Below are 11,938 nucleotides of genomic sequence, written 5' to 3'. Positions count from 1 at the left end.
GGGGCCCTGGGCCAGCCTTTGTTGAGTGGCTGGAGGCTACTTCTCGGCTCCCAGATTTCAAACAGGTATAATTATCACTTGGATAGGGTTCAGGACTCAGAGGGAGCTGCCAGATCTTTCATGAGGGGGTGAGCTTGTCCCACTGAATCTAGGATTAAAAAAAAAAAAAAAAAAGTAAGAACGGAGAGATATGATTTAACCATGTAAGTGTTGTCTCACATCCAGGTAGAATATACTCTTAGTACTGTCCAATAGCCTGTCTTATACGTGCTTTCCCTTTGGAGTCTCTGTGTTGTAATATTTTTATATATATAAACTGTCTGAAACGAAGAGGTACTGGAAATTTCTCTATAAAACCTATCCTCCAAAGATCTCCATTCCAAGGAGTCTCAATAAAAAATAGCATCTGATCTTCCAGGGATGATCTCACTGACTCTCCAAAGCTTTTGAGTTTTTTTACTCTGCCTTACAAACTGTCTTTCCTTAAACCTCTCCAAGTAAATTCTAAGTCCAATGGATTGCCAGTCACTCTTTTCATGGTGCAAATGCCTTAAACCTTCAGGTCTGCCAGGTCACGTTCCTAATTGTTGCGATCAAGTCACTGTCAATATTTGAGCATAAGCTTGTGGACTTTGTTCTCAGTATTAAAAGTTAGGGCTAGCTGAAAAGAGGGGACTGCTTTCAAGAAAAAAATTAAATTAAAGCTGCCTCCCTTTTGCAGGCATGGTTCAATACAAATACAATTTTACAGTATTTTCCGCTGTACTATTTTGAACTGAAAATGGCCTTCAAAATTATTTACAGAATAAACTTTGTCTTATCTGTAAAACTTATTTCAGGTATAAAATAAAATACATCGTCCTGATGATTCCTGGACACAGGTTGCTGCTGCCATTGCCATGCTGGAGTGACACGTCATACCAAACACTTGTACCAGATGCCCCTCTGCCCTGCCCCGTGCTCCAAGCACATGGTCTCCAGGCCATGGCACCTGCTGTAGTAGGTGCTCTGTGACATTTGCCCCACGCACGTCTGCACCCACACTTGCATGCCAGACTAAAGAGTTTTATCTCCTGCAATTAAGAACAGCGAAGAAAATTCACCAGTGACTTTCCTAGAGGTGCTCGTCTTACCCCGTGCTTCAGCCATGGGAAGTCTAGCCAGAGACCCCAATTTAGGTTTCCTTCTTGGGGAAAAAAACCCTGAGACTGTGAATGTGCTCTTAGTGCCACCTTCCCAGTAGGCCCACATGGATGAAACTTTGGGATCCTTTCCCAACACGTCAACAGGCATCTCTTTTAACTCAGTCTAAACTCTTTTCTTCCAACCGTTCCTGTCCAGCTGCTCTCTGCAAATGCCTGCTCTGCACGATGCCACACTGGCCATGTTGCTCTCACCTAATCCTCACTCTGCATGACCATCTCCTGCCCAGCCGCTGCTTCTGATACCCAGCACTCCACGTATGCAATAACTTTATTAGGTTTTGTGGTGCTTATGAAGTGATGGAATGACCTAAACCGTGACTTTTTCACCAAAGATGCAAGTGTGAAATGTGCTCTTGAAGACAATGACCTCAGTAAAATGCCAGTAAAGTTTGAAGAAAATAACCAATGCTAAAAATGTTTTACCCCCCAAAAATTTAAAAACATTTAAATGCAACATTTTTTTCAAGCACAGAGCCAACATATTTCATTCATCTCTGAAAACACTGACCATCCCTACTACAAAGTAATTCAGCTATTGCATGATGATGGCAAAACCACTGTTTTTCTTGCCCTTTCAACACACACTCCCATAGCACGTGCAGACAAAACTTGGCGCCCTTGTGAAACTCGCTTTTAGCAAAAGTCAAACCAGCTGGTAACTGAATGAGCTTCTCAGACAGGGTACTATAAACAACATTTAATAACCTTATGCTTATGGGCCTGTTAACATAAATGGAACTTTTGAAGCTTTCATAGCGCTGCAAAATGCAAGACTATGGAGCACACCACACATGAACAGAGGCAAATGCCTCGCATTTGTACAGCGCATCACGCTGACATGCTGTAGGTGCTCAGCTTTGATCTGTCCTAACAGGCTCCTTGGGATGTGCCATTACTGCTTGCACGGGGCATCACCCCTGCGAACCAGGGGTGCAGCATTACCCAGCCATGTTGGGAGCGTATCATTGGAGCCGGGAAGCAGTAGTGAAACTGGGCAGGGCCTGAGTCCCCATTTGGGTCTTTTTTGTGGCTTTTTGCCTGGCTTCAGTGATGGCTTGCATTAGTCAGCAGGAGGGAGCTGATGGCAAGGTGGATGTTGATGGCATCTTGGCATGACAGACCTGGCAGAGAGATCTCTTTGTCCCCACCACCCTCACTATACCTGTAATATATAGAATAGAATAGAATAGAATAGAATAGAATAGAATAGGATAAATGCAGATGGCAGCTCTGCAGTACCAGAGCTGGGGAACAGGGGCAGATTTATCTACAAGAGCAGGGGACTCAGGTGCTTCCACTCACACAAGGACAAGCAGCCCAGCAGGCTCACGACAGCGCTATGGCTGCAATCAGCTCCAGGTAAAGCGGTATAGGGGCAGCCCAGGGATATTTTCCAGTGAGTCCCACACTATACCCGTAATATATAGAATAGAATAGAATAGAATAGAATAGAATAGAATAGAATAGAATAGGATAAATGCAGATGGCAGCTCTGCAGTACCAGAGCTGGGGAACAGGGGCAGATTTATCTACAAGAGCAGGGGACTCAGGTGCTTCCACTCACACAAGGACAAGCAGCCCAGCAGGCTCACGACAGCGCTATGGCTGCAATCAGCTCCAGGTAAAGCGGTATAGGGGCAGCCCAGGGATATTTTCCAGTGAGACTGGTGTTCCCAGCACAGAGGCAAGAGGAGGGCCATGCTGTTGTTGAAACAGAGGGAATACCCAGGGCTGAAGTAATTTGGCTCCTGACAGCAGGTGGGCTGAGCTCTGTAATCATCCCCTCCGCTCCACAGCTAGAGCTCAGCCTGCTCACAACTGCTCAGCACTTTGATAAGAAATACGCTTGGAGGTATTTTGCAATGATGAACAAGAAAAGACGAAGGAGCAGCGATGGTAGGGAGATAAATGTGGTGTGTCTGAGGTGCAGGCAGACAGACTCACCGTCATGCAAATGCTGTGGCCTCAGCCATTTTTGCACAATGGCTGGTGGTAAAATCATATTGCTGCTTCTTTTCTGACAGGGGCTGGGCCTTTTTTTTTAATTTAAATTTTGCTTATTAAGCAGCTCCCTGCCCACCTCCCACCCAGCTGCTGCGAGGCACGTCCATCTTCATCAAGGGCCACACATAGTGTGATTGGCAGAGAGGTGTTAGCAAGAAGGGATGCTAAAATCAGACTGCTGTGTGAGAACAACACAAAATAAACAGCCAGGACATGCCCCTATACCCTTGCCCCTATAGCAATAGCCAGGGGTACAGGGCCAGACAGGAGAGAGGAGAGGAAAATGACAGGGATCGATGGTGAATGGCAAAATGTAAAGAAAGTGGGCATTATCACTATGATGTAGAACTATATCCACCCTCTGAAAAACACTAGGAGCAGGGAACAGCCCTTCCTATAATCCTGAGCTTGACAAAGCTTTCCATCACGACCAGCACAGCATGACTGGCCTACAGCTCTCAGATTCCTCTTTCTAACAGATGTGTTACTGTGTTGGGTTGGACATTCATGCTACAGACTTTGCCCCTGTCCCCTCGTCTCTGTTCCCAGAGCCAGCACTCTCCCTTTCCCTTGTGATGCCCAGTGCAACATCCCCATGGTTTCCAGCTGCGCTCCTAACTCCCGGCATGGGGGACAGAGGAGGAGGAGGGAGGAGGAGCAGCGCCCATGGTGCAACTACTCATTTAAGAGAGACACCTCCCACGCTTGGCCTCCATCCATGCTCCAGGCTCCTCGTCACAGGTCTCCTCATGGTGCTGGGCTCCTCTTCCCCTCCCCACTATTCTGTTTTCCTCCTTTAGGATAAAGGCCCACCCTGTAGTTCAGCCCCAGCCTGCCCCACCTCTCATTTCTGCCTTGTGACAGAGACAGCGCAGATGCAGCCAAGCGGGTGAGGGATGCCTGAAGCAAGCAAAGCCTCAAGAGGCAAAGCTGAGTCCTGCCTAAACTCACGGCACCCCTGGGCTAAAAATGCAAAGCCAGTCCTCCAGGGGCAGGACCACTCCTCCCTCCCAGTGGAGGAGAATAAATATGCTGGGGGAAGGAGGAAAGCACTTTAAAAGATGGAAAACACCCACATTGGCTGGGGGTGGTGGGGCAGCAGCCCTGCCTGTGGCTCCCTCTAAGTCCTGGTCCACAAGAGTTGCTGTTTGCTTGTTCTCATTAGCATTTCTGCTATGTAAAATCTCACAGCTTTTTTATATCTCCACAGGGTTTGCCTGCAAATTTGCTGCAAATCTTGAAGTCTTTTTTTTTTCCCCAGGAATTAATCATCCCCAAAGGTGTCATATCTCATTTGTTCCTATTTCCCTTTTTTCCAGCCATGCAGCTGGTTTGATATCAAGCAGTGTGCCACACGTCAAACCCACTTTCTTTCTCCCTCCCCCCCTGCCATCCTTCCTCCTTTTCCCGTGCACAAACACCACAGCACACATGCCTGTGTTTGTACATCTGGCTTATTTCATTTATACATTACACAGTTTATTATCGGTTTCCTTCATTAAGCGCCAGTGAGCTTTAACACCTCTTGGTGCGGGGATGCACACCGCACCTCCGTGTGAGTGTTCCCCTGGGACAAACCCTCCGCAGCTGAGCCTGGGACTTCTTTGGTGTTTCTTGAATTTAAAAAAAGCTACATATAGAGAACAGCCTAATATAGCATAATGCTGGCGGTAAGGCAAATACATAAAAAGATGTGAAAATTCCATTTATTTGTAACTACTTGTTCTCTTTGTGATCTTGGTGCAGATGGAAGACATTGGTTAGGATTCAGTGCTGATGGCTCACAGCCTTGAAACACACAAATCTGCTATATATGCCCACAACTACGCTACATCAAAATAAAATCATGGGGACAAGCAAGGTGCTTTGTGAGCATCACAGCAAATGCAGCTTGGCTTGGATTTGTGTTATACGCTCCCAGGCTTCGCTGCCCACTACCTTCCCCACATTTTCAACCCTTCAGCCTCTCACAGTCCATTCATTCAGTTTCCCCCTCCCAAACCCCAAACTCCCTCAAAACACTCATATTTTCATCCCCTGGCTCTAGTAGAACAGGCAAGAGGCAGCATTTTATACTGACACAAAGCACGTGTGCCTGCTGATGGCTGACTGGCGCCCACAGGCTGGCTGGCCATCAGGTGGGTCAAACTGAAAAAACAATTTAGCATTAGCTTTCCCCTCTGTAAGGACTCTTATTTCTACTCCAGTGGCTCCAGTGTTCATGGACCATGTAGGAATTCTGTGTCTTTGAGACCTTTATCTCCAGTCATATCTGAGTGAGCCAAGAGATCTCCAAAATTTTCAAGGGGGAAACTGGCAGAGAGATGTATGGACTCTCTTTTAGGGCTTCTTTTAGCCTGGCTAAAAAGCACGGTCCATACCAATATACCTTTTCATTTCCTGCACCTGCAAAAACATAATCGATAAAACCTGAGGCCCACAGTAACATAGACTTTACTCTTGGTGCTTCAGCAATTGCAGGATCATTCTGAAATGACAGCGAGTCCTACAAGCCTGGCTTCAAAGCTTTTGAAAAAAGGTGAGGGAACTCAGAGTGAAATACAGGCTTGCTGGCTGCTCTCCACCCCTGTAACCCGCAGTTTTGGGGGTATTGGCCCCTTCAGACGTATCTAAGGACAGTGGTGGTAATGAACCAGAGTCTTCATCCACCCAGCTTCACAGATGGGTGTTTTGACCTTGACAAATCCCCTCAACTTACATGAATACACCCAGTTATGACTGCAGGTGACTAAAAAGCAGACATACTGCCTGTTCTCTGCATCTGCCCCAGGGCTCGTGGCCTCCAGCAATTGGGTGGCACAGGAATGTGATGCAGCATGAAGCACCACAGCTCATCATCCAGAGCCATAAGCCCTAAGCTGGGCTCCCTGCCTCTGGCCAACCCCTGTTTTGAAAAAAAAAAAAAAAAAAAAAAACAAACAAAAAAAAAAACTGAGAAATTGGATTTGCATTTTGAGACCCTCTTCCCATGTGGGTTGGCTGAAAATCAGTCAGAGGTTCAGAAGCTTTTGGAGACAGGACGTCTCACACACAGCGCATAGCCTAAGCTTTGTTTCCATTGGAAAGCAGACAAAAAAACTGCTAACAGGCTTTGTCTTGGATTTGCAAGGTGTGGGATTGCATGAGGCTCCTGATCTCCCCAGGGAAAGCAGAGTGGCAGAGCTCTGCTCCAGGACTGGGTCGTGGGTACCCCGGACTTCCCAGCCTGTAAGCATGCACCTACCATGTTTCTTGTGTAAAGGGAAACCAATCAAACCAGCCTTTTCTTGTGCTTTTCCTCTGAAGCGTATTCAATAAACCCTGCCTCCACACATACCCGTACTATCCGTTCCCTAGTTGTTGCACACTACGTTTTTCAACTCAGTTTGCAGCTGGGCAAAGTTTTTTTTCTTCCAAGGCTGTACTTCACTGCCAGACTATAGCTCTGAATCTTTATTCTCACCCTCAGCCCAGGCCTGGTAGAGGTGACTATTCACACACTTCAAATACTCAAGTAGCTGCTGTGGTGCTGGTTGTACCCTGTGTGCATGCTGCATGCTCAGGCCATGGAGGGACACGTTCTGGCAGCGAGGGTGATAACCAAGAATAGGTGCGCCACCAGGAGACTTCCACACAGGGCTTTATCCAGCCAGAAAAGCTCATTTTGTTACAGTGAAAGACTTGCTTCTGTGAAGCCCTTATGGAAGTCCCCAGTAGAGCCGAGTGCACTGCAAAGGCCAGGAAATGGCCTCAGGTTGCACCAAGGCAGGTTTAGGTTGGACATTAGGAAAAATTTCTTCACCGAAAGGGTTGTCAAGCATTGGAACAGTCTGCCCAGGGAAGTGGTTGAGTCCCCATCCCTGGAGGTATTTAGAAGACGGGTAGACGAGGTGCTTAGGGACATGGTTTAGTGGTGGGATGGCAGGGTTAGGTTAACGGTTGGACTTGATGATCTTAAAGGTCTTTTCCAGCCTAAATGATTCTATGGTTCTGTGATTCTAAATGGCACCTGTCTTTTTTCAGGCCCACTTTTTGACTTGGCTTTTTAAATGGGAATTTTTTGAGTGATACAAGAGGGCAAGGCTACTGAAGTGTGGGTGCTAAAGCAGGACCTGCTGAATCCCACTCTTAGAGAGTGATAGCTTCCATCTGAACACCCACCTAGGCAAGTATCTCCTTCCCAGGGTGAACCAACAGCCCTTCTCCCACCTTGCCATCGTCTGCCTCTCCAAAACCTCACTGCCACCCAAGCACAGCCCGGTGCTGGGTCCTCGACCCACCAGCTAGCTGTGCCTGCTCCGCTGATCAGACCTCAGGGTCAGCAGAATAATTATGCAATATGGATGTGAGCAGGTAGGGGAAGGGACACTCTGATGACAAAAAAAAAGGAGGCCCTTTCAATCCTGAAAAGCACAACCAGTCTCTTGCACAGCACACTAAATGAACATGCTGGTTCCTATTGAGTTTCCAGGGTCTTGGCTCATGGTAGCTGAGTCATAACATTTTCAGCCAGCTCTGGGGCATCTTCTGAGCAGTGCCACCTTGCCAGACTGATGTAAATTCCAAACAAATGTTCTTGGCAGTCTGTGCTCATTTCACCAGCATCCTAGCCTGAACCCTCTCTGTATTTGATCTACTGTTGGATGACCATATGGAAATCCACTGAGATATGGAGAGAGAGACCATCGACCTTTAGAAACACCTTCACTCCTCTAGTTTGTTCTCCCAGCGAGGGCAACCTGGAGAACTTTTCCATTGCTCTGTCAGTGGACATATTCACAGTGAGGTAGAAAAAACGTGTAAAAATCATGAAATGTGTAAAATGGATGGGTGAGCATTTATAGCAGATTTTTACCTACAAGCACACCTTCAGGCTGACGGGGAATGTTGCTCATCTTGTGTTCACAGAGCTTCCAGATCTGCAGCTGGACAGCCTTGCAGAAGAGCTAGGCACAGCTGCAGTCTTACCATTTCACTGCTCCCCAGTTGCCTAGAACAAATTTACCTCTTACCCTGTCGCCGTTTATCTATACGCTGAGGGTTACTAGTGATGAGCACCCGCTGAAGTTATATACGCTTAGACTCTGTTTTGGAGGGACTTACTAAGACCTTGCTCAGCTACAGTGATTGACCTCAGCTAACTTTAGCAGGGCTCTCCCGTTGGTACCGCTTGCAACTCTCTCTTAAAAATGTTTTGGATCTTGGTTTGCCTCCTTCCTGAGTATGCCAGTGACAAATGTTTTCAAATATTTTATGTGGATGTTCCCTGTTCATTTATTCCAGTGAGATAAATTGGCCCTGATCTCTTTACTGTGTGAACATAACTTTTCTATAGTACCTCCTGGTTTTCTTTGGCCATGTTATTGACGCTGGGTAATATAACATGAAAGGAGTGTGGATGGGCTTTTACAAAGAAATCAGCTAAATAGCTATTAGAGGATTAAAAGCAATCCCATGGCCAGGATTACACATCTTTAAAATGCTGATAATATCAAGGAGCAAATGGATTTGTAATTTAATGGCAAAAGAGGGAAGACTTCAGATGTGTGTTTTTTTCCCATTTGATAGAAAGATTAAAGTGTCTGTATTTGGTGTGCAGGAGTTTGATAAAGCTGTAGCATGGTTGCCTAGGGATGTCAGTGTTTGCCTTTCTTGTAAATAGCAATTGCTCTACATGGAGAGAATTCTTCTGGTCAACATTTTTATTAAAACTTTAATTCTCAGGGTGACAAGTTGGATCATTGTCTGCTTTCAAAGTCTGATAATGATACACTTTAGAAGCTTTGAAGAAAACCTTTGTCTAGACAGACACAGCTTAAGAAAGCTTTTGAAATGTAGCATTCACTTGAAACCTTTGTTGATGCCCGTAGGAAGCACTGATCCATATTTGGGAAATCTTGAGCTGTTTTCTACTTACTTCCTTGTGCTAAAAGCGTGCAAGAGGTTTGCATGACAACAGGAACTGTGAGAAATAAAAACTTTCCTAAGGAGAGTGGTTCAACCTATGACAGATTTTTCCCACAGAAAGAATCTCCTTTTCAACCAGAAATTAATTTTCCTTTAAAGTTAGATTAAGCTACATGTGACATTCTGGCTTTTGCATCTTCAGCACTGAGATTGGATTGGGAGGTATTTTTAAAGGCATCTCCAGAGCTGTTAAAGATGTATAATCTAAAAATAAGTAGCTACAGGTTTATTGAAATGTAGACTTTTAACCAGTCTCCTTGACTTGAGATCCAGAGGCCTTTTCCAGAATATTATTTCACAAAATCCAGGTTTGGTTCTGACTGCAGAGTATTAAGGATATGCAGCAAATAAACCAGTCCCATCTAGAGGTGCAGTGGATCAGCCCACCTCTCACATGGGCAGAGACACCCTACAGTGGCGACGGCCAAGCACAGGCCCAGGGTGTGATGCTCTCCACTGGGTTAGACTCCCATTGAGAATCACAGAATCGTTTAGCTTGGAAAAGACCTTTAAGATCATCAAGTCCAACCATTAACCTAGCACTGCCATCCCACCACTAACCATGTCCCTAAGCACCTCGCCTGCCTGTCTTTTAAACTATAAAGTGAGGAATGTCCCACATGAGGAGAAGCTGAAAGGGGGCAGAGCCCATGACCTAGGTCCCTCTTTTCCGGCCAGCCTAACTAGCTGGACCATGGAGCAGGTGGCATGCTGCATCACCTCTCCAGGATTTGGAAATCAGAGGATTATGGCTTCTGGATATATCTCTGTGACAACCATCTCACCAAATAATTTATTTGGGGCATTATCTGATGCCTCCTTCCCAGGAAGTAACAGACATTCTGGTAATTTTTATTTTTAGTGGTTCGGTTTGATTTGGCTATTTTTTTTTATTAGGTCTATATTAACTGCTTTTCATCTCCAGAGTGCTTTACAAACAACTACATGTTTCACAGAATTTGTGTCAGGTACTCTGAGGAAGTGCATGTTTTTCATAGATAACAAAGATTTAATCTCTGCTTTGAGGGAGAAATGCAATTCAGGCTTACTGACAGAGTTACCAGCAGCACTACTCTGTTTCCAGAAATCTCAAAACTGAGGCAGAGCAAGAGGTTGAATCTCTTGTCGGAGACTGCAAAGGGAAGGAAAAAAGGCAAAAATAATGGATCCCAATCAGACATTCAGACCACTACCCAGCCCTTCTCCCTCTTCCTGGGTAATGAATATAAACCCTTACGCACTCAAAGATGAGTGCTTCAGCTCTGGATCTTTAGAGAGAAGTGTCCAGGTAACTAGACTCTTTGGGCCTGGGAAACAGACCCTGCAAAAGTAACAGAAAACCAAAATAATCATTAGAAAAGGAAACTGGCTAACACATAAAGAATGAAGCCTGTGACCGACATGGACATTTTTAGCAGTGCTGCTTCAGTACAGTCAAGGTGAATGGTTTGCAGCAAGTCATTTGGACAACTCATTTAGCCTTTTTCCATTTCTGAACTTTGTGTGATTTGCCTAAATGTGTTTGTTTTTCAAGGATATTGGCTGTAAATCAAGAAAAAAAAATGGGTTCAGAGCTCCAGCAATAGACCCAGACTGGGACTGCAAGTACTTGAAGGCAGGCACCCAACAGCTGAAAGTGTATAAATGCTCAGAGTAGTTTTCTAGAAAACAGCAGAGTATTTTTATACCCAATAATTTTTTATTAGATGCCCACAGCACAAACCTGCTCCTTATCTAGATTTAAGAATCTAGATTAAAAATTTATTTTGATAGGCAGCAGTTTGTATTTACTTCCTACCCATTGTCTGTATTCTTTGCTGAAAATTCATTACTCCTGCAAACAGTCCCGTCCCATTCGTTATCAACTGGAAGTGAAAAAAAACCACAGCCAGGATTAATTCAATTTGTTTTATTTAAATGAAATTTATGGACACATTTTGAGGTATTTGATCAGTATTTGTTCTTTTTTATACACAAGTATTTCTTCAGGTGTTCAGTCAGCATATCACGAAGGAAAGACAAAAATATTTAAAACTGTTTCACCAACGTGAGGCCAAAAAAGCAAAAGTTTGAAAGGTCTGTGGGAAGTGTTACCCCGTATTCAGAATGGGATTTCAGCACACAGCTACATGTTATCTAAATCTGGCTTTTGAGAAAGGAAGATTTTTGAGCAATTTGGAGAAAAATTCTCATTTTAAGTAGAAATGGTCCAAATTAAACTTATTTCATAGATTTTGAGATATTGATTTTAAAAGGTGCACTCTTTGAAAAAGTAACACAATATTCTAAGCAAAAGGAGAAATACCTACATTTACATGCAGATGTAAACTGATATATTTAATGTTACCCTTTTTGTACACACCAGTACCTAACCACTACGGGAACATATTTCTAAGCATATAATCTCTGACCTGCCAAAAAGAGTCAGTCAAGACCATTTTGTCCACAAACTCAATTTTCAGAAAAGAAAGAAAAAGGCTGGCAACATTTTTTCAGTATCATGAGTGGAGCTTTGCTGTTGAAGGTGCAGTTTCACAGAAGTCTGTTTCCCTCTTTGATTAGGATGAAAGTGTTAGATTTTCTTTTCCTGAAAATTATCCTTCGAATAATCACCAAATAGCCAGTGCCCAATGTATGAGTTGCTTCTTTCACTGTAAAAGCTGCCATAAAAGAAATTCATTCCCAAATATAGCCTTATTTGTATTAAAAATTTGTCTTTTCAGAAGCAGAAGTATTTCTGTGAGTTCTCTAAAAATTGTAGG

The sequence above is a fragment of the Egretta garzetta genome, unplaced genomic scaffold, assembly GCF_000687185.1.
Source record: "Egretta garzetta isolate BGI_Z169 unplaced genomic scaffold, ASM68718v1 scaffold51, whole genome shotgun sequence".
NCBI classification, from domain to species: Eukaryota; Metazoa; Chordata; class Aves; order Pelecaniformes; family Ardeidae; genus Egretta; species Egretta garzetta.
Note: the sequence above shows the minus strand (reverse complement) of the source record.